This window comes from Echiichthys vipera (genome assembly GCF_963691815.1).
Source record: "Echiichthys vipera genome assembly, chromosome: 13".
Taxonomy (NCBI): Eukaryota; Metazoa; Chordata; class Actinopteri; order Perciformes; family Trachinidae; genus Echiichthys; species Echiichthys vipera.
The window spans coordinates 19,350,974-19,373,232 of record NC_139838.1 but is presented as its reverse complement, the minus strand read 5'-3'; the positions used below and the strand labels follow the sequence as shown (position 1 = coordinate 19,373,232).

The following is a 22,259-nucleotide window of genomic DNA, read 5'->3' as shown; positions in this document are numbered from 1 at the left end:
TGAGACTCATCACATTTGTTTTCATCATTGTGTAATTTTTATAATGTAAATTGAGGGAGCAAAAGTAGAATCTGCTCCAAATATCGTCTCAAACTAAATCAGCAGTCCGTATCGGTCATCTGCAAAGGCTGATGAAAAAAAAAAAAACGGTATCGGCACCGACCCTAAGAAATCCATATCGGTCGATCCCTTGTGTATGCTATGCTGATTCTGCTCAGCCATGAGCAGCTGTCTGCTGGTGTAGCCTGTCAGCCGTGATCGTATAGCGGTTAGTACTCTGTGTTGTGGCCGCAGCAACCCCGGTTCGAATCCGGGTCACGGCAGCTTTACTTGAAGTGTTATACTCTCCCTCTACTATTGTGGTTGTCGTTTATAGATCATGGGATTGAGATCCTAAAGATTCCGTGGCCTTACACTTATTAGATAAACCTCGGTGAAACTGTCCTGCAATAAATCCTACCATCAGTTGGAGCTTTGAGTTTGTGATGCGGTTGAAATGACATGAAACACTCCATGGAGGAAAAGAAATCATGATCTTATCTTTATTTAATTTCATAAGGATTTATTTTCAGGACCGCGATAAAGCCTCAGATGAATAACACGTCATTAGGCTACAGACCTGTATGTATGCAATAGGCCGATACACCGGCATAACGATACTATCGGTCGATATTTGCGTTGTTTAGGTGTATCTGTATCAGCCAATGCAGGCTGCTGCGTTCCCGATATTAACAGACAGGCGTCCACAGGCAGCTCTGTGTTGCTGAAAACGCATTTTTTAAGTTCAATAAAAGTTCCTTTTTTTTTAAAAAAAGAGACTCATCACATTTGTTATCATCATTGTGTAATTTTTATAATGTAAATTGAGGGAGCAACAGTAGAATGTGCTCCAAATATCGGCTCAAACTAAATCAGCAGTCCGTATCGGTCATCTGCAAAGGCTGATGGAAAAAATAAACCATATCGGCACCGACCCTAAGAAATCCATATCGGTCGATCCCTTGTGTATGCTATGCTGATTCTGCTCAGCCATGAGCAGTTGTCTGCTGGTGCAGCCTATCAGCCGTGATCGTATAGGGGTTAGTACTCTGCGTTGTGGCCGCAGCAACCCCGGTTCGAATCCGGGTCACGGCAGCTTAACTTAAAGTGTTATACTCTCCCTCTACTACCGTGGTTGTCGTTTATTGATCATGGGATTGAGATACTGAAAATACCGGTGCCTTACACTTATGCGATAAACCTCGGTGAAACTGTCCTGCAATAAATCCTACCATCAGTTGGAGCACGGAGTTTGTGATGCAGTTGAAATGACAAACACTCCATGGAAAAAAAAAATCATGATCATATCTTTATTAAATTTCATAAGGATTTATTTTCAAGACAGCTATAAAGCCTCAGATGAATAACACGTCATAAGGCTACAGACCTGTATGTATGCAATAGGCCGATACACCGGCATAACGATACTATCGGCCGATATTTGCGTTGCTTAGGTGTATCTGTATCAGCCAATGCAGGCTGCTGCATTCCCGATATTAACAGACAGGCGTCCACAGGCAGCTCTGTGTTGCTGAAAACGCCTTTTTTAAGTTCAATAAAAGTTCCTTTTTTAAAAAAAAATGAGACTCATCACATTTGTTTTCATCATTGTGTAATTTTTATAATGTAAATTGAGGGAGCAACAGTAGAATGTGCTCCAAATATCGGCTCAAACTAAATCGGCAGTCCGTATCGGTCATCTGCAAAGGCTGATGGAAAAAAAAAACAGTGTCGGCACAGACCCTAAGAAATCCATATAGGTCGATCCCTTATGTGTGCTATGCTGATTCTGCTCAGACTTGAGCAGCTGTCTGCTACTGCAGCCTATCAGCCGTGATCGTATAGTGGTTAGTACTCTGCGTTGTGGCCGCAGCAACCCCGGTTCGAATCCGGGTCTCGGCAGCTTTTCCTAAAGTGTTATACTCTCCCTGCATTATCGTGGTTGTCGTTTATAGATCATGGGATTGAGATACCGAAAATCCAGTGGCCTTACACTTATGCGATAAACCTCGGTGAAACTGTCCTGCAATAAATCCTACCATCAGTTGGAGCATTAAGTTTGTGATGCGGTTGAAATGAAATGACATGAAACAGTCCATGGAGGAAAAGAAATCATGATCTTATCTTTATTTAATTTCATAAGGATTTATTTTCAAGACCGCGATAAAGCCTCAGATGAATAACACGTCATTAGGCTACAGACCTGTATGTATGCAATAGGCCGATACACCGGCATAATGATACTATCGGTCGATATTTGCGTTGTTTAGGTGTATCTGTATCAGCCAATGCAGGCTGCTGCGTTCCCGATATTAACAGACAGGCGTCCACAGGCAGCTCTGTGTTGCTGAAAACGCATTTTTTAAGTTCAATAAAAGTTCCTTTTTTTTTAAAAAAAGAGACTCATCACATTTGTTATCATCATTGTGTAATTTTTATAATGTAAATTGAGGGAGCAACAGTAGAATGTGCTCCAAATATCGGCTCAAACTAAATCAGCAGTCCGTATCGGTCATCTGCAAAGGCTGATGGAAAAAATAAACCATATCGGCACCGACCCTAAGAAATCCATATCGGTCGATCCCTTGTGTATGCTATGCTGATTCTGCTCAGCCATGAGCAGTTGTCTGCTGGTGCAGCCTATCAGCCGTGATCGTATAGGGGTTAGTACTCTGCGTTGTGGCCGCAGCAACCCCGGTTCGAATCCGGGTCACGGCAGCTTAACTTAAAGTGTTATACTCTCCCTCTACTACCGTGGTTGTCGTTTATTGATCATGGGATTGAGATACTGAAAATACCGGTGCCTTACACTTATGCGATAAACCTCGGTGAAACTGTCCTGCAATAAATCCTACCATCAGTTGGAGCACGGAGTTTGTGATGCAGTTGAAATGACAAACACTCCATGGAAAAAAAAAATCATGATCATATCTTTATTAAATTTCATAAGGATTTATTTTCAAGACAGCTATAAAGCCTCAGATGAATAACACGTCATAAGGCTACAGACCTGTATGTATGCAATAGGCCGATACACCGGCATAACGATACTATCGGCCGATATTTGCGTTGCTTAGGTGTATCTGTATCAGCCAATGCAGGCTGCTGCATTCCCGATATTAACAGACAGGCGTCCACAGGCAGCTCTGTGTTGCTGAAAACGCCTTTTTTAAGTTCAATAAAAGTTCCTTTTTTAAAAAAAAATGAGACTCATCACATTTGTTTTCATCATTGTGTAATTTTTATAATGTAAATTGAGGGAGCAACAGTAGAATGTGCTCCAAATATCGGCTCAAACTAAATCGGCAGTCCGTATCGGTCATCTGCAAAGGCTGATGGAAAAAAAAAACAGTGTCGGCACAGACCCTAAGAAATCCATATAGGTCGATCCCTTATGTGTGCTATGCTGATTCTGCTCAGACTTGAGCAGCTGTCTGCTACTGCAGCCTATCAGCCGTGATCGTATAGTGGTTAGTACTCTGCGTTGTGGCCGCAGCAACCCCGGTTCGAATCCGGGTCTCGGCAGCTTTTCCTAAAGTGTTATACTCTCCCTGCATTATCGTGGTTGTCGTTTATAGATCATGGGATTGAGATACCGAAAATCCAGTGGCCTTACACTTATGCGATAAACCTCGGTGAAACTGTCCTGCAATAAATCCTACCATCAGTTGGAGCATTAAGTTTGTGATGCGGTTGAAATGAAATGACATGAAACAGTCCATGGAGGAAAAGAAATCATGATCTTATCTTTATTTAATTTCATAAGGATTTATTTTCAAGACCGCGATAAAGCCTCAGATGAATAACACGTCATTAGGCTACAGACCTGTATGTATGCAATAGGCCGATACACCGGCATAATGATACTATCGGCCGATATTTGCGTTGTTTAGGTGTATCAGTATCAGCTAATGCAGGCTGCTGCGTTCCTGATAATAACAGACAGGCGTCCACAGGCAGCTCCGTGTTGCTGAAGACGCCTTTTTTAAAGTTCAATAAAAGTTCCTTTTTTTAAAAAAAAAAATGAGACTCATCACATTTGTTATCATCATTGTGTAATTTTTATGATGTAAATTGAGGGAGCAAAAGTAGAATGTGCTCCAAATATCGGCTCAAACTAAATCAGCAGTCCGCATCGGTCATCTGCAAAGGCTGATGGAAAAAATAAACCATATCGGCACCGACCCTAAGAAATCCATATCGGTCGATCCCTTATGTATGCTATGCTGATTCTGCTCATTCTTGAGCAGCTGTCTGCTGGTGCAGCCTGTCAGCCGTGATCGAATAGTGGTTAGTACTCTGCGTTGTGGCCGCAGCAACCCCGGTTCGAATCCGGGTCACGGCAGCTTTACTTAAAGTGTTATACTCTCCCTCTACTATCGACTGATCATAGGTTTGAGATGCCAAATCTACCGTGGCCTTAGACTTATGCGATAAACCTCGGTGAAACTGTCCTGCTATAAATCCTACCATCAATTGGAGCATTAAGTTTGTGATGCGGTTGAAATGACATGAAACACTCCATGGAGGAAAAGAAATCATGATCTTATCTTTATTTAATTTCATAAGGATTTATTTTCAAGACCGCGATAAAGCCTCAGATGAATAACACGTCATTAGGCTACAGACCTGTATGTATGCAATAGGCCGATACACCGGCATAACGATACTATCGGTCGATATTTGCGTTGTTTAGGTGTATCTGTATCAGCCAATGCAGGCTGCTGCGTTCCAGATATTAACAGACAGGCGTCCACAGGCAGCTCCGTGTTGCTGAAGACGCCTTTTTTAAGTTCAATAAAAGTTCCTTTTTAGAAAAAAAAATTGAGACATCACATTTGTTATCATCATTGTGTAATTTTTATAATGTAAATTGAGGGAGCAAAAGTAGAATGTGCTCCAAATATCGGCTCAAACTAAATCAGCAGTCCGTATCGGTCATCTGCAAAGGCTGATGGAAAAAATAAACCATATCGGCACCGACCCTAAGAAATCCATATCGGTCGATCCCTTATGTATGCTATGCTGATTCTGCTCAGTCTTGAGCAGCTGTCTGCTAGTGCAGCCTATCAGCCGTGATCGTATAGTGGTTAGTACTCTGCGTTGTGGCCGCAGCAACCCCGGTTCGAATCCGGGTCACGGCAGCTTTACTTAAAGTGTTATACTCTCCCTCTACTATCGACAGATCATAGGTTAGAGATGCCAAAACTACCGTGGCCTTACACTTATGCGATAAACCTCGGTGAAACTGTCCTGCTATAAATCCTACCATCAGTTGGAGCATTTAGTTTGTGATGCTGTTGAAATGACATGAAACACTCCATGGAGGAAAAGAAATCATGATCTTATCTTTATTTAATTTCATAAGGATTTATTTTCAAGACAGCAATAAAGCCTCAGATGAATAACACGTCATTAGGCTACAGACCTGTATGTATGCAATAGGCTGATACACCGGCATAACGATACTATCGGCCGATATTTGCGTTGTTTAGGTGTATCTGTATCAGCTAATGCAGGCTGCTGCGTTCCTGATAATAACAGACAGGCGTCCACAGGCAGCTCCGTGTTGCTGAAGACGCCTTTTTTAAAGTTCAATAAAAGTTCCTTTTTTAAAAAAAAAAATGAGACTCATCACATTTGTTTTCATCATTGTGTAATTTTTATAATGTAAATTGAGGGAGCAAAAGTAGAATGTGCTCCAAATATCGGCTCAAACTAAATCGGCTGTCCGTATCGGTCATCTGCAAAGGCTGATGGAAAAAAAATCGGTATCAGCATCGACCCTAAGAAATCCATATCGGTCGATTCCTTGTGTATGCTATGCTGATTTTGCTATACATTAAACAGCTGTCTGCTAGTGCAGCCTGTCAGCCGTGATCGTATAGTGGTTAGTACTCTGCGTTGTGGCCGCAGCAACCCCGGTTCGAATCCGGGTCACGGCAGCTTTTCTTAAAGTGTAATACTCTCCCTCTACTACCGTGGTTGTCGTTTATAGATCATGGGATTGAGATCCCAAAGATACCGTGGCCTTACACTTATTAGATAAACCTAGCTGAAACTCTCCTGCAATAAATCCTACCATCATTTGGAGCATTGAGTTTGAAATGACATGAAACAGTCCATGGAGGAAAAGAAATCATGATCTTATCTTTATTTTAATTTCACAAGGATTTATTTTCAAGACGGCGATAAAGCCTAATAAATCAGCCTTTTTTGAAGTCACTCAGAGCCTTTGCAACAAAACTCACTTCCTTGTCAATTTACAAAGTGTATGATATGAGGGCCTACCGGAGGAAATGGTCAGCCGTGATCGTATAGTGGTTTGTACTCTGCGTTGTGGCCGCAGCAACCCCGGTCCGAATCCGGGTCACGGCAGTTTTTCCTAAAGTGTTATACTCTCCCTCTATTATCGTGGTTGTCGTTAATAGTCTATGGGATTCAAATGCCTTACAGTTATTAGATCAACTTAGCTCAGGGGTAGGCCATTCCTGTCCTGGAGAGCCACTGTCCTGCATGTTTTAGGTTTCTCTCTCCTCTAACACACCTGATTCTAATGATTTGCTCGTTATCAAGCAGCTGATGCTTGTCACAGTTTGATTATTGTTAGACTCAGGTGTGTTAAGGTAAGGAGAAACCTAAAACATGCAGAATAGTGGCTCTCCAGGACCGGATTTGCCCACCCCTGAGTCCTAGCTGAGCCTGTCCTGCAATAAATACCATCATGAAGTGTTGGAGCATGTAGTTTGTTGTATTGACAAGAAACAGTCCTATAGAGATACCTCTCTGCATAACGCAAAACAACAACATACATTATCTTATCTTTATTTTCATTCCGTCAGGATTTCTTTTCAAGACTCTTGCATTAGGACTGCTATATATGTTCCAATAAACCAGACTCTTTTGAAGACACCCGGAACATGTGCTTGTCAGTCGTAAATTTGTGTGACCCCTGGGCGCTGTCAGAGGAGGAATTGGAGCATTTAGTTTGTGATGCTGTTGAAATCACATGAAACACTCCATGGAGGAAAAGAAATCATGATCTTATCTTTATTTAATTTCATAAGGATTTATTTTCAAGACAGCGATAAAGCCTCAGATGAATAACCAACATTAGGCTACAGACCTGTATCTATGCAATAGGCCGATACACCGGCATAACGATACTATCGGCCGATATTTAGGTTGTTTAGGTGTATCTGTATCAGCTAATGCAGGCTGCTGCGTTCCTGATAAAAACAGACAGCCGTCCACAGGCAGCTCTGTGTTGCTGAAAACGCCTTTTTTTAAGTTCAATAAAAGTTCCTTTTTAAAAAAAAAATGAGACTCATCACATTTGTTTTCATCATTGTGTAATTTTTATGATGTAAATTGAGGGAGCAACAGTAGAATCTTCTCCAAATATCGGCTCAAACTAAATTGGCTGTCGTATCGGTCATCTGCAACGGCTGATGAAAAAAAAAAAACAGTATCGGCACCGACCCTAAGAAATCCATATCGGTCGATCCCTTGTGTATGCTATGCTGATTCTGCTCAGCCATGAGCAGTTGTCTGCTAGTGCAGCCTATCAGCCGTGATCGTATAGTGGTTAGTACTCTGCGTTGTGGCCGCAGCAACCCCGGTTCGAATCCTGGTCACGGCAGCTTTACTTAAAGTGTAATACTCTCCCTCTACTATCGATAGATCATGGGGTTGAGATGCCGAAAATACCGTGGCCTTACACTTATTAGATAAACCTAGCTGAAACTGTCCTGTAATAAATCCTACCATCAGTTGGAGCATGGGGTTGAAATGACATGAAACACTCCATGGAGCAAAAGAAATCATGATCTTATCTTTATTTAATTTCATAAGGATTTATTTTCAAGACCGCGATAAAGCCTCAGATGAATAACACGTCATTAGGCTACAGACCTGTATGTATGCAATAGGCCGATACACCGGCATAACGATACTATCGGTCGATATTTGCGTTGTTTAGGTGTATCTGTATCAGCTAATGCAGGCTGCTGCGTTCCCGACATTAACAGACAGGCGTCCACAGGCAGCTCCGTGTTGCTGAAGACGCCTATTTTAAGTTCAATAAAAGTTCCATTTTTTTTTTTTAAATTGAGACATCACATTTGTTTTCATCATTGTGTAATTTTTATAATGTAAATTGAGGGAGCAAAAGTAGAATGTGCTCCAAATATCGGCTCAAACTAAATCAGCAGTCCGTATCGGTCATCTGCAAAGGCTGATGAAAAAAATAAACCGTATCGGCACCGACCCTAAGAAATCCATATCGGTCGATCCCTTATGTATGCTATGCTGATTCTGCTCAGCCTTGAGCAGCTGTCTGCTGGTGCAGACTATCAGCCGTGATCGTATAGTGGTTAGTACTCTGCGTTGTGGCCGCAGCAACCCCGGTTCGAATCCGGGTCACGGCAGCTTTACTTAAAGTGTTATACTCTCCCTCTACTATCGACTGATCATAGGTTTGAGATGCCAAAACTACCGTGGCCTTACACTTATTAGATAAACCTCGGTGAAACTGCCCTGCAATAAATCCTACCATCAGTTGGAGCATTGAGTTTGTGATGCGGTTGAAGTGACATGAAACACTCCATGTAGGAAAATAAATCATGATCTTATCTTTATTTAATTTCATAAGGATTTATTTTCAAGACCGCGATAAAGCCTCAGATGAATAACACGTCATTAGGCTACAGACCTGTATGTATGCAATACGCCGATACACCGGCATAACGATACTATCGGCCGATATTTGCGTTGTTTAGGTGTATCTGTATCAGCTAATGCAGGCTGCTGCGTTCCTGATAATAACAGACAGGCGTCCACAGGCAGCTCCGTGTTGCTGAAGACGCCTTTTTTAAAGTTCAATAAAAGTTCCTTTTTTAAAAAAAAAAATGAGACTCATCACATTTGTTTTCATCATTGTGTAATTTTTATAATGTAAATTGAGGGAGCAAAAGTAGAATGTGCTCCAAATATCGGCTCAAACTAAATCGGCTGTCCGTAATCGGTCATCTGCAAAGGCTGATGGAAAAAGCCATGAGCAGCTGTCTGCTGGTGCAGCCTATCAGCCGTGATCGTATAGTGGTTAGTACTCTGCGTTGTGGCCGCAGCAACCCCGGTTCGAATCCGGGTCACGGCAGCTTTACTTAAAGTGTTATACTCTCCCTCTACTATCGATAGATCACGGGATTGAAATGCCGAAAATACCGTGGCCTTGGGCTTATGCGATAAACCTCGGTGAAACTGCCCTGCAATAAATCCTACCATCATTTGGAGCATTGAGTTAGTGATGCGGTTGAAGTGACATGAAACACTCCATGTAGGAAAATAAATCATGATCTTATCTTTATTTAATTTCATAAGGATTTATTTTCAAGACGGTGATAAAGCCTAATAAACCTGTATTTTCTGAAGTCACTCGGAACCTGTGCGACAAAACTTACTTCCTTGTCAATTTTAAAGTGTCTGATTTTAAGTCCCCACCAGAAGAGGTGGATAGCCGTGATCGTATAGTGGTTAGTACTCTGCGTTGTGGCCGCAGCAACCCCGGTTCGAATCCGGGTCACGGCAGCAATTCCAAAACTGTTATACTCTCCCTGCATTATCGTGGTTGTCGTTAATGACCTATGGGATTCAAGTGCCTTACAGTTATATGATCTGCTTAGCTCAGGGGTAGGCCATTCCTGTCCTGGAGAGCCACTGTCTTGCATGTTTTAGGTTTCTCTCTGCTCTAACACACCTGATTCTAATGATTTGCTCATTATCAAGCAGCTAATGCATGTCACACAGAGGAAATGGATAGCCGTGATCGTATAGTGGTTAGTACTCTGCGTTGTGGCCGCAGCAACCCCGGTTCGGATCCGGGTCACGGCAGTTTTTCCTAAAGTGTTATACTCTCCCTCTATTATCGTGGTTGTCGTTAATAGTCTATGGGATTCAAATGCCTTACAGTTATTAGATCAACTTAGCTCAGGGGTAGGCCATTCCTGTCCTGGAGAGCCACTGTCCTGCATGTTTTGGGTTTCTCTATCCTCTAACACACCTGATTCTAATGATTTGCTCGTTATCAAGCAGCTGATGCTTGTCACAGTTTGATTATTGTTAGACTCAGGTGTGTTAGGGTAGGGAGAAACCTAAAACATGCAGAATAGTGGCTCTCCAGGACCGGAATTGCCCACCCCTGAGTCCTAGCTAAGACTTTCCTGCAATAAATACCATCATGAAGTGTTGGAGCATGTAGTTTGTTGTATTGACAAGAAACAGTCCTGTAGAGATACCTCTCTGCATAACGCAAAACAACAACATACATTATCTTATCTTTATTTTCATTCCGTCAGGATTTCTTTTCAAGACTCTTGCATTAGGACTGCTATATATGTTCCAATAAACCAGACTCTTTTGAAGACACCCGGAACATGTGCTTGTCAGTCGTAAATCTGTCTGGCCCCAGGGCGCTGTCAGAGGAAGTGGCCAGCCGTGATCGTATAGTGGTTAGTACTCTGCGTTGTGGCCGCAGCAATCCCGGTTCGAATCCGGGTCACGGCAGTCAGTTTTGACATAGATCCGGGTACACAGACAAGAAACTGGGAAAAACACTGATAACGAACTTGTTGAACAAACTCGACCTTGGCTTCAACCAAGGAAGATGCCAAAGAATGTCTGAATTACTTAAACAATGTAACTCCTTTGCTGTCTCATGATCACGCCACACGTTCAAAGAGAAATAGAAATTAATCTTTGAGGAACATTCAAGAAAGGAGAGTATAAATGCGCTTGATCAATCTGTTTTCCAGTGTACTGTGTGGTCTAGCATGTGTGGCTATGCAGACTTGTGTGCCTTATATTCCTTACCACGCAGAAACTTAAGGGCCAACAACTAATAGGATATTAATCTTTAGGAAATTATGTCCTCATGGAAAGATGGAAGGATTACTGAAAGCCATTAGTGTTCATGCCCCAGGGGGACCATAAAAATGACCATAATACTAAATGGGCGGAAATTCATACCCTCTGGGTAGGTAATATGTAAAGCCAAATACACTGAAATGACAAGTAGTGGCCACCAGATGTCGTTCTTGAACCTGTGTACAGAGAGGCACATACAAGCCAGAATACTACCTAGCACTGCGATGAATAAATAAATATGCCAAACAAGTTACAGTACAAGGTGCGATATTCAACTTTTACGCAGGCTTTGACATAAAAACAAAAACAAATAGGCAGTCATTCAGGGCTGGCAGCTGCCCAGGGGCCCACAAATGCCCCAAGATCATCCCAAATCATTTGGTTGTTGGTTTATTCTTTACAAAATATAATCAACTGGTATAATAGTATAAGATAAGATTTATTGATCTACCGGAGGAAATTCACAAGCAGAATATACCATCATTAAAATTAGCCCATCCCTACCAGCTGCAGCATTAAAGTGATGTACACATCAATAATTTAAATCCAATAATATAATATACATTATTCTAAAATGGGCCATTCTGAATAACGAGTCCTACAAGCAGGCTATTGTAAGTATGTACTAATGCTGATAGGACTACTTTTTTTATTTTTATTTAAAGTGAAATTCCCGCGTAAAATCACTCATCAAATAAGACAAAGAGACAATTTTTTTCGTGTAACAACCATTAACGGAGATATCCTGGACAGTCACTAACAGTCGCTTACAGCCAAATGCTGCTTTGTTTAATGTGTCAAGACTCTTATCATGCTACTGCAGAGGTTTGGTGTTATCAGGAGCAGTATTAGAGGTTAAAAAAAGCAGTTTGAATGCCTTCACCATACTGCCCCGAGCTAATCAATGTTAGCCACATTTGGCTGTTAGTTAATGTGATATATCCATTAATGGTTGTTGAAAAAAATTGTCTCCATGGCTTATTTTATGAGCGTATTTGCCAAGAAAGACCATAGGAAGATTTTACGCTGGAAGTTCCCTTTAAGTAAAAGTTTGAAAAGAACTGATTGTGAAATTTTTTTTGTTTTTTTTGTTGGTGTCAGATTATTTCTAACATAGTTGTGATGAACGCTGGTTCGAGGGGCCCCCTGTGAATCATCGCCTAGGGCCCCAACAGACTCTAGAGTCGCCTCTGGCCATCAAGATAAAATAGAGTGGATAGTAGCCTACTACTACTACTACTACTACCACGGGTACTACTATACTATAAATGCATGATAACAACATGGAGTTATCTACACACTTATTCATTCATTCATGGGTTGCAGTTTGCTGTGCCTAAGGCCAGGCTTTTCTCAGAGGGAGTCTCTCTCTCTCTCTCTCTCTCTCTGTGTGTGTGTGTGTGTGTCGCTCCATGCAGCGGCCATATTGGAATGCTGGATGTGGAGAGGGGAAGCAGGAACAGGCGACGGGAGAGAGAGAGAGAAAGAGAGAGAGAGAGAAGGAGGGAGATAGTCAGGAGCGAAAAAAACCCCTCTACTAACTGTAACTACTCCCAGCTCTACAACTGAAACAACGGAACACTTACCGACTGTTAACAGCTTCTCTCGCCGGTAAAGTCAACACAAACTCCTCGGACGTCCCCCGGAACAAGTCAATGTGAGTGATATTGTGTTTTGGGGGCTTATTTCAAAAGCTAAAAGAAAAGTATGGGATGCGGTTGGTTTAACGCTCGTCCTGACGTCCTGGCGTTAGCTGTTTCCTCTCCCTGTAGTTTTTGAACCACTCTCACTTTATATGGTTGTATGTGGGTGAATTTGATGGATTATCTTAGCTTTTACAGCACAATAACGTAGTTTTTAGTAACTTGAAAGGAAGAGTGACCTACTGCCACCAAACTCGTCGCCACAGTCACATGGAGTGAATGTGGAGTAACGTTAACTCCAAACTATACGGTAAATAAATGCACCGGATTAACCTACATTTACCTCCTGAATCTCTGTCACTCTCAAGTTGGCTACTTTTTTCTTTCCAGTGTAATAACAGATGGATTCGTTGATTTGCCTCCCAAACCAAATGAACACACTGAACTCTTCCTTTCTACCACAATGGAGCAGTTACAGTATATTTCATGTGTTAGTTGTTCCTGAAGTCTTTCATATACCCATTCAGTTGGCCCAGTTATTTAGCTCATTGGCTACATAATAGTTAATTTAGGTGGATGATATGATGTGCCCGCCCGCCTCTCATTTTTCTGTTATTATTTGGCTTATCAGGTGCATATCAGTTATGTTTAGATACTCATCCAGGTATGCAATCTTGCAAACCAGAGCTGAAACAGTTAGTTATTATCAATTAATTGTTTCTGCTGTTTAGTCTAGAAAAATGCCAAATATTCACTGAGACTAGTCAAGTTTATATATATATATATATATATATATATATATATATATATATATATATATATATATATATATAGCACTTTTCATACGATAGGCTTAGACTCAATGTGCTTTACAATTAAAAGCAAAAGATCGTACATAACAAAAACAATTAATAAAAAGGTATGCACAAAAACATAGCCTAAAACAGGTAATACAACAATGCAATACAATAATAAAAGTAGCAATACTGATTATTACCCTTTAAACCACATTTTTTAAACCTACCTAAAGGCTTGTGAAAAAAGATCTGTTTTTAGATTACTCTTTGATTCTAGCATCTCAAACGTGATGATTTGCTGCTTTTATTTGTAGTATTTTCTTCTGTTTTGAGGCTGCAAACAAGGCATTTGAAGACATCTTCCAGGGTTCCCAGAACTTGTGATGACTTTTCCAACATTTTATAGAATAATCGACTAATCAAATCCATGTAAAATATGTCTTTTGTCCCACAACCCCAGGTTGTTGAGTGTAGTCCATTCATATTGTCTTGCATGTTGGAGAAGCTTAAAGGTACCCCAAAAAAGCACAGGTTGAAAAACATTTAGTCTCATTTATAACAAACAGGTTCAATGGTTATAATGGTTATAAGACACTTGAAAATGTAATTTCACTAAATCCAAGTAAAACATTTCCAAGACATGCTGCTCTGTGTTCTGCCTTTTCCCAACTGTGAAAGATTGCTGGAGACTGATTTGCCTCTACTTCATATTCAAGATGCAAGAAGATGCTAATGAACTGCAGTATCCTGAGGCCACTGACGCTTCAGACCTACAGTATACTAATAGGAGTGCTGTTCTGCACACTTATATTTGCAATTCTGTGGACAAGCAAACCTAAAGCAGTATTTTTATATACTGACTGTCAGGTCGTGGCTTTGTTTATGGATGCACCTGTGCATGTGCATCACCAGTGTAGGTGCAATACTGTGTGTTCACTGTTAGTTTGCAGCTATTCACTGTTTGATTGAGGCATTCTAATTTCATATAGGTTGTCGTTAACTAAAGCAAGAAAAATGAGGTGGTTGCAATGGTGTGACGGTAAACTTGGACATTCTTTTCATCTGAATAACAGCTATTGTGGTGAGAAGAAAGTTTGCCTCAGGATGACGTCCTGCAGACACTACTTCCTACGCTACAAAAGCCAGAGTTTTAATGGTCGGTCTCATGTGTTGCTTGTTCAAAACACATAGCACTAAACTCTGTCAGCTGTAAACCGAAATCTTCACACATAGCTAGCTATTGAGTTAAATGTAATTGATTAGAACTGGCATTCACAGAGCGTTCTTCAGGTTTGAGATTTGGATTAGCAAACATGGATCACACTGTTAATTAGCTTATCCACTTGATGAGCTTATGTTTGGTTCCTCGGCGACTGCATGAATCAGCTCACTTACCGTGACCAAGTGCTACACCAAATGCAGAACTACTTCATTCAGTGGGTATTGATGGTGAATTTATATTGACAGTTAACTTAACTTAACTGTGGCTAGTTTGCCAATTTATATAAATTATAGCGACTGAGGCTCAGAGGAAGAGTGGGTTCTCCTCCATTTGAGAGATTGGTGGTTCAATCCCCGCCTCCCCCGGTCCACATGTCAAAGTGTCCATGGGCAAGACACTGAACCCCGAATTGCTCCCCGTGCTGCGCATGGGTGTGTAAATGTGGTGTGAATGGTTACATTAGATTAGATGGTATGTGAACGCGCCTTGAGTAGTCAGAAGACTAGAAAGGCGCTATATAAGTACAAGTCCATTTACCATAGCGAACAGTTTTTAAGTGGGTTAGATATGAACTTTGTCAGATTTGATCACACTGAATTTCATCCCATTCCTTTTGCGTTTGAACCATGTGGTTAACGACAGCGTCAGTCTACTAATTTGGCATCACAGGACCGAAATGATTGTAGCGTAATCATTTATCTGGAGTAGAAACATGTCATTACGGTCAGTGTGAGAAACAAGCAAAAAATGCCATTGTTTTGCTTCAATCTGTGATATACATTTTTTGGCTTTGGGAAATTGTTTCACATGTACCCTCTATTTAAATTTGGTGTATCTTATTTTTCCATTACTGTAGAAATACATTTTCAGTCAGGCTTTTGTGATAGATGAAATTTGGGTAAGAAGAAATTAATTCACTTCACAGAAGAATACACTTTTCTGACATGACTCTTCCTGTGGCTACAGCAGGCTAATACAGGCGTGGCTGTGGTGTGTGTGCGCGCTTGAGTTTCCGTGTGTAAATTGCAGAGCAGTGCAGGAGGCCTGTATTTATAGAAACACTTGACTACACTCAGAGATCTTACAGGAGCAGTTCATTACATTGCAGAGAGCTCTACTGTTTGTAGTCTGTTTTTTTTTCCTTCCTGCAAGGTTCATGATCTGTTTTGGTCCAGCCTCTTGTATTCTTTGCAGTCATTTACTATATTCTCTACTCAAGTTTGTTCTTTTCTAGACAGATCAGCAAACCAAGAAAGAAAGTCTGCAGAGAATGACAAGAGGCTAACAGAGCCAGCAGTTTAGTGTCAATAGATTGCAATATGCGGTGTGACTCTTAATAACTCTAGATAGTGATAGCAATCACTGCGGACGTGCTGTGTTTGTGTGTGTGTGGAGGTATGTTGAGTTCCTGAATAAGAGTATGTGTGTCCTTGATATGTGTGTCATGAGGAATTCATGATACCAAATTAAATAATTTGCCTGGAGGGGCAACAACTCTCAGTTTGAGCTGAGTTGTGTTTTCCTAGCAAACACGGTGGCAGTTTTCTTTCCAGTGATTGGCTACTTTATACCTACTGTGCAAATACTGCAGTTGGGTGTATGTCAAAGCTGTTTTCTCACATTTTGCTCAAATGTATGAGAGCAATTTTCACAACCACCCCAGGAAGTCAAAACAAACAAACAAACAAACAGTTAAATTGGGCAAATGGTCATATCACTATGCAAGATTAACTCTTTGTGTGTGTGTTCTTGCAAGTGCAGGCATGTATGTGATTATATGTGTCCTATAAATTTAGCTTCTATCTTCCGTTGAACTAATTCCCCGCATCCTCCTGCATGTGGTTTCAGCTGTGAAGGAAAAGGAGTGAGTGTGTGTGTGAGGTTGAATGAAGGTCCATTCCCATTGGATTGGTTGCATTCAGGAAGCAGCCCCCACACCCCTCCATGCACATACACACTCACAGAGCACTTACTGTACATCCTAAAGCATGCTGTGTCCCCCAGGAGCTGAAAGGAAAACGCCTTCTTCCTCTCAGTAGCAGCAGCAACACTGATCAGACCTCTGTGTGTGTGTTGGTTTGTTTGTGTGTACCTGTGTTTGTGCATGCTTGTTTACGTGTCCCTGTGCTGTCATAATGACCGTGTTTTCCCATGGTAACATGAGTGAACACTGTCTTGGTTTTTGTCAGTTGAAAATACCTGCTCATTGTAACTTGGTTTAACGATACACACGTGCGGGCATTCTTGCGGTCGCATTTGTGTGTTTGCTAATTCTGGTGGAATTTACAAAAGACAATAATACACATATGGCGGACACCTGCCACCTGCAGTTATGTGTGTAATAGTGCATGTTTATCCCAATGGATTGGAATTGGGGCTGATACAGGGCCTTTTTTGATGGAAGATTTTGCTATATAAGGCCCGATCCGTTGTTTGTTTTTGGCCAGTGGTCAAAAACTCCCCATTGTGCGCCTTCAGTAGTATAATGTAGTGGTTGTATTAAGTAGTAATGATGTGTAGGACATACCCGTTTAGAGAGCCTGTGTCACTGTCAGCTGTCAAACTCAAAACCACAGGAGCATTTTTCCAAACTTTTGGAGTTGGAATTTCTTGCATACTAATATAATTTATATTGTTCACAAAAACAGATTGGCACATCTCTAATTATTTTTTTATAACCTGAAACTACGTAGGGTTTGAATCCCCCCCAACATAATGATTGTGTTAGAGCGTGTGTAGTTGGATTTATTGCAATCTGTATCTGTATGCCAGTCTGTTCAAACAGAACGTGTGTGTGTGTGTGTGCATGTGTGTGTGTGTGTGTGTGTGTGTGTGTGTGTGTGTGTGTGTGTGTGTGTGTGTGTGTGTGTGTGTGTGTGTGTGTGTGTGTGTGTGTGTGTGTGTGAGTGTGCGTGCACGTGCTCACTGTGCAGCGTGGCATTCTTACTGTGTGCACTGAAATTTGCTACAATAGCAGGAAATGACATCATAGTTAATGACTTGTCCCTCCTTGGGGCATGTTCACACACAAGGAAGCACACACACACACACACACACACACACACACACACACACACACACACACACACACACACACACACACACGCACACACACACTTAGAGCGAGCTTAGCTACCTTCGGTCATGCAGGTCATTGGTGCAGCTTGTCAAGTAGTGATGAATGGAACTGGTGCACAGCTACTCCCTCTGGTGTGTGTGTGTGTGTGTGTGTGTGTGTGTGTGTGAAGACTGACTCCTTGAATATACCAAAAATGATTCAACAAACTAATAATCATTCTCTTATTCCCTCAGTTTTCTCAAAGCGAAGTAGTAACTGAGCTGCTGACTAGAAAAGAACAATTACAACCACAGATATTGTAAATAAGTTCCTCCTCTCCATCTGTGCGTGTGTGTGTGTGCGCGCGTGCATGCGTGTGTGTGTGCATGTGTGTGTCTCGTTTGAGCGGACAGTCAGTGTAATTACATTGCAGTGAGTCAGAGAGGGAGCGAGAGAAAGAAAGAAGTAATTGTTGGGCTTTGTCATATAGACACAGAGAGAAAAGAGGTGGGAGGAGGAGAACGCTGGGTGGAGAAATGAGAGAGAAAAACAGAAATATAGAGATGAGACAAGAAGAAATTGTCTCAAGTTGCACGATATCCCGTATAAACACATTCAAATGTTATGAGTGTGTCTTTTTGCCCCCTACAGGGCCTGCCCATGTGTTCAGCTGTCCAACAGTTATGATAGATCAAGGATACGTCTCAGAAACAAAATGCACTTTTTGTTCAAGCAAAAAAAAGAGTTTTCTGAAAGATTGATACCACTCACATGTCTGTTCACTAAATATTAGCTGAGTATAGCAAAGGCTGCAAAGCAATCAATCAATCAATCAACCAATCAATCATTTATTAATGACTGCATGACAGAGGTTGAGGGAATTTGTTTTCAGTACAGCATGGTAGGTAAGCTCAGTACAGCAAAAAGACACATTGACAAAACTAGCACAACACAGACATTCACATGTTGCAATAAGACACATTTGAAAGAAAACATCTTTCCTGCTCTTTTGATTGTGCGCTTGTGATGTAGTATGTAACTGATGGAGGGGGGACCCAATAATCCTGGATGATTCATTGACTGTGTGCTGCAGTTTTTTTTTTGCATGTCCGACTGCTGTATTAAACTAATGGATGAAGTGAAGTGAGTGTGCCCCTAATGGTTGCTTTGTAAAACTGAAGGAGGGGGCTTTGTTTCACTTAGTTTTTTGAGCTGTCTAAGGGGAAAAAAAGTCTTTGTTGGGCTTTTTTTTTTTTAGTAATGTGGTCTGCATTGATCTTCCATGCGAGTGTCCTGTTGATGTGTGTCCTAAGACATTTAAATGAGTCAGTGATGGTTATTATGGGTTCTCTGGAGATGTTTACGGGGGTTTTGGGGAGAGGGCTGTGCCTGAAATCTATGATGATCTATGCGTTGAGCTAGAAATTGTAAACAAGGAACCAAGTGATTGCTTGGGCTAACCTGCTTGTTGTTGTTGTTGGTTATGAGCCCAATTATGTTTGCGTCATCTGCATATTTAAGAATGGGGACTGAGCTGTGGTGAGATGTAAAGGGGGGGAACGGAGCCTGGCTCGGTCTAGAGGCAACAAAATCTGCCTACCAGCACCTTAAAGCTCACTCATTAACCGTTTGATCTCATTTGTAATTTTATTTTATTCGTAAAAAAAAACAAAGTGTAAAATCAACTTTAAACCCCCCCCCCCCCCCCCCCCCCCCTTAAAATGTTGTGGGTTTGTTAGCTGAACTATTTCTTGGCTGGGTGCAGTAAGTTCTTGAATCTTCAGTGGTTCACTGGCAACATGTCAGTGTTACACAGGTTTTTGCAGGCCTTAAACAAACAAGATATAACATGTTAATTATATATGATAACACAGACCTAACACGATGAAGTGGAATGCAACAGCAAAATCTTTATATTTTTAAATCTTAAATCAAAATTAAAAGCGTTTCTTTTCTCTAACATTGGAGCTCAGTCATTAAGCCAGATACTCTTTACAATGTTTAAAGACAATGAAGAGATATAGCTTTATCATTGGTTGTGATTGTGTATTCTAGTACTGAGTATAAACCAATTTTGACAGGATCGCGGTTACATAATGTTGTTATTGCTTTACTGTAAGAATTGTAGAAGATATGATATCTATGGTGTCCTGATTCCTGCATCATTACCCTTTAAAAGAGAATCTAAGAAGCGCAACGTGGCGGTGTGTGCGGTGAAATATCCTCTCATGGGTCATGTAACAAGTGTGTGTGGACTGGTTTGTTTTGTGTTTGAGACAGTCGTTGTGCCACTCACCTGAAGCGTTAAGAAGAAGAGCTGTAAAAATGTCAGAGGGAACTGACATTCCAGCCTTATACCCACCAAAAAAGCGCCTTAAATAGACAGGGTGGGAGTAAAATTAATCTCTAATCTCCAAAACGACCAGGGAGTTGTAGAAGATGAATATCCAATTTGCAAAGCAGGTTAAAAGTGACTGGAAAGGGTCCATCAGTTGGAACATGTTCCAACATCTTAGAGATAACCTAAGATGTTAGAGCCAAGGTAAAAAAAAAACGTAACAAGCGAAGTAGTTCACAATATGTTACTACTTACTTTCTGAAAGTAGCAGGGATGTAGTACTTACCAGGATGTAACTCCAGTACTATGAGTGCGTGCTGAACCCTCTATTTTCAATATAAAGTAGTCAAGGCTGACATGTTGTATGTGCAGAATGGGACCTAAATAATGCCTGTGTGTCGTTTTTCTTTTCTTTTACAGTGTGAAATGATAAATTCCTTGATTAAAAATCATGAAATCAAAATCTTAGATTGTGACAAAGTACTAAGTCACTGTCTGATTTCCAGGTAAAAACTAGACTTAAAGTATTTAAGTTGCACAAGAGATGAGACCAAGAATGAGACCGAGGCAGACATCAGTGTCTGCTTGGCCAATCATATGACCTCATCTGTTCTCTAGAATCACGCACAGTTACACACCCACAAAAACACACAGTCATAGTAGATCACAGGGAAACACACATACAGATCAGCAGTGAAACACCTGGATACGAGCCAGAGGAATGACATCACACACACACACACACACACACACACACACACACACACACACACACACACACACACACACACACACACACACACACACACACACACACACACACACACACACACACACACACACACACACACACACACACACACTCACAGGCTGATGTACTACCATAGACTAGTGTTGCAGAGGTCAGATGTGGGTATGATGCCACAGTGTGTGTGTCAATGTGTGTGTTTGTGTGATTAGTCACCAGTAGGGATTCTCCTTTAACAAAGGTTCATTGAAGAATAGTCTCGAGGCTGTCTGTCTTCGTCTCTCTTAGTCTGCTGAAATGTTTTTTCCCCTGTTTTTGGTAAATTTGTTGGATTTTTGGAATCCGTTACAGAGTGGCTGATTTGTTTACTTTCTAAAAGTGTAACTCATGGATGGACTAGGAGGATTTTTTTTTTATCAACGCTTTGATGCTGAGGCAAATTGGAGAACCCCATTAACCCTGGCAGACCCTGTGGCAAATATATTTTAGGCAAAACCATGCAGAGTGACGGCAGCATGGTTTCTCTTGGACTAGACACATCAGGCTTTTATCCATCTCTGCTCCAACTGCAAAACAAGTGGTGAGGCGATGGGGTATTTTCTGTTTTAGGCCCAACCCTCTGGAATCAGCTTCCCCAAATCTGATGTTCTGACTCCTTGGACTTTTTTTAAGGAGCTTCTAAAAACCCATCTTTATAGGCAAGCCTCTTTTATAGATCTTCAGCCCTGCCTCATGTTTTGGTTTGTTTTATTTTGTCTGTCTCTCATTGTGTTGTTTATAGTAATTTAACTTTTCTTTTTTAACTTTATTGGTTCTATTTTTATATCTGTGTTTGAAGCACTTTGTAACAATGATGTGCTGTAAAAAGTGCCATATAAATAAAGCTTACTTACATCACTTGAAAGTGCATTACCACTAGAGGGCGGTGATAACACACCAACTCATCATGAGGGACAGAGTTTAGACTGAGTGTGTGTGTGTGTGTGTGTGTGTGTGTGTGTGTGTGTGTGTGTGTGTGTGTGTGTGTGTGTGTGTGTGTGTGTGTGTGTGTGTGTGTGTGTGTGTGTGTGTGTGTGTGTGTGTGTGTGTGTGTGTGTGTGTGTGTGTGTGTGTGTGTGTGTGTGTGTGTGTGTTTGTGTGTGTGTGTGTGTGTGTCATCTTGTCCTACTAATCCAGTGGCCCATTAATCTGCTTTACTCCTGGTCAACTCTCATCTTGTCTGTCTGCCTTTTTGCTTACTTTCTTGTGTGTATGATAGAGATGACTTGATTTCTGTCATGGCTCATTCATGATATCAATAAAATACTGGTTATAATATCAAGAATCATTGACAGCCAAGGGATTTTTGGGCACTTTGAGCACATTTTGTTGTCCATCTGCAGGCACAAATAGTGGAAACCGGCTATAGAAAAGAAAGTTCCAGCCACAACAACAACAGATTTCTGTCTTTTGGACAAGGATGCATATGATCTCAATTGCTGCCTTCTTCTG

General features: G+C 41.2%; 1 protein-coding gene across 1 annotated transcript in view; it reads left to right on the top strand.

Moving 5' to 3' along the window:
• The first annotated feature begins 12,486 nt into the window (after window positions 1–12,486).
• The window catches only part of ptk2aa (protein tyrosine kinase 2aa), a 63,020-nt gene continuing 53,247 nt past the window's right edge, over window positions 12,487–22,259 (top strand). The window contains exon 1 of the mRNA XM_083925801.1: window positions 12,487–12,619. The gene's annotated coding sequence lies outside the window, so the exon portion shown is untranslated. The remainder of the gene's footprint in view (window positions 12,620–22,259) is intronic.